This window comes from Chrysochloris asiatica, unplaced genomic scaffold, assembly GCF_000296735.1.
Source record: "Chrysochloris asiatica unplaced genomic scaffold, ChrAsi1.0 scaffold00157, whole genome shotgun sequence".
NCBI lineage: Eukaryota > Metazoa > Chordata > Mammalia > Afrosoricida > Chrysochloridae > Chrysochloris > Chrysochloris asiatica.
The window spans coordinates 3169578-3170998 of record NW_006408675.1 but is presented as its reverse complement, the minus strand read 5'-3'; the positions used below and the strand labels follow the sequence as shown (position 1 = coordinate 3170998).

General features: G+C 40.7%; 1 pseudogene; it reads right to left on the bottom strand.

The window, feature by feature from the left end:
* Window positions 1-520: 520 nt before the first annotated feature.
* On the bottom strand, window positions 521-1141 carry LOC102817048 (annotated as a pseudogene).
* Between the last annotated feature and the right edge of the window lie 280 nt (window positions 1142-1421).

Here is a 1421-nt window from a genome sequence, read left to right as displayed (position 1 = left end):
CCTTTGCCTAGTCACTAGGCCATCCACCCCCACACCTCCCCACCTCCCCCCCTTTGTATTTACTTAGAAGCATTCAGAATATCAACAAAACAGCTGCATCTTTTTTTTTTTTTTTCATTTGCAATTACAGAATGGTATTCAGTTAACAGAACAATTATTTCGTATAAGCTGCATCAGACAACTGAAGATGAAAAACAAAAATTATCATCCCCATATATAACTAATTTGTGCTGTGTACCAGCAAGAACCTGCTTTAAATTTCCATGCCAATTTACAACCCCATACTGTACCAGGCAAGGTGAGTGGCTATTGAAAATAACCACCAGGACAGGGCTAGCTAAAGACACATTTTGTAGTGTGTTAACTACACAAAAAAAGACACTGTACAGTTTATAAACAAATCTTACACAGCCTTACATTTCAATTTTTTTTTTTTTTTTAAAGGGATTGGTTTTTTTCCGGGGGTTTAATTGTTTTTTGGCTTAAAAAGGAAAAAAAAAACAACTGAGCTAGAACCAACTTATTCATCATCATCATCTTCATCATCTTCATCCTCTTCTTCATTTTCCTTGTCTTCTTCATCTTCCTTCTTTTTCTTGCTTTTTATCATCCTTGACGATTCCTTTTTTGGCTGCATTGGGCTTTCCTTTAGCCCAGTAGGCAGCGATATTCTTTTCTCACTTCTCCTTCAGCTTAGCAGCCTTTTCATGAGGCTGACTGTCATGGGCAGCGGTGTTATGCCACATCTCTCCCAGTTTCTTTGCAACATCACCAATGGATAGGCTGGGATACTTGTCTTTGATTTTGGGGAGATACTCCAAACAAAACAAGCAGAAGGCCAAAGGAGGCCTCTTGGGTGCATTGGGATCCTTGAACTTCTCTTTTGTCTCCCCTTTAGGCTGGATATAGGTGTTCATTTCTCTTTCATAACGGGCCTTGTCCGTCTTTGCCATGTCTTCAAAATTTCCTTTCTTTTTAGTATATGAGGTCTTCCACCGCTCTGAGCACTTACTGGAAAATTCTGAGAAGTTAACTGAAGCTGCTTCTTGTGCTCCTCCTGGCAGGTTTGCACACACACACACACACAAAATGCATAGGGTGATATTTTGCCCCTCAGCTTCTTAGGATCTCCTTTGCCCATGTTTAGTTATTATTTTTCTCCATCTGTGAGGCACAGAGTACTCCCAGTGCATCTGGCTCTGCCTGGCCCGGTGCTGCCTCTATGCAGCTCAACGCACTGAAATCCACACCTCCCTTTTTTCAGGTTACTCCAGTATTCCAATAAATTGCCCAATTCCAAGGACTTTCAAAACCTTAAGTCAGTGTCTGGTTCTATATGCCTTAGGTATAAGTAACACAAGGGAATAGTCCTTACAGGAGTATCTTGGGTCCCATGGGTTATGCAAAACAAAAATGTTAAT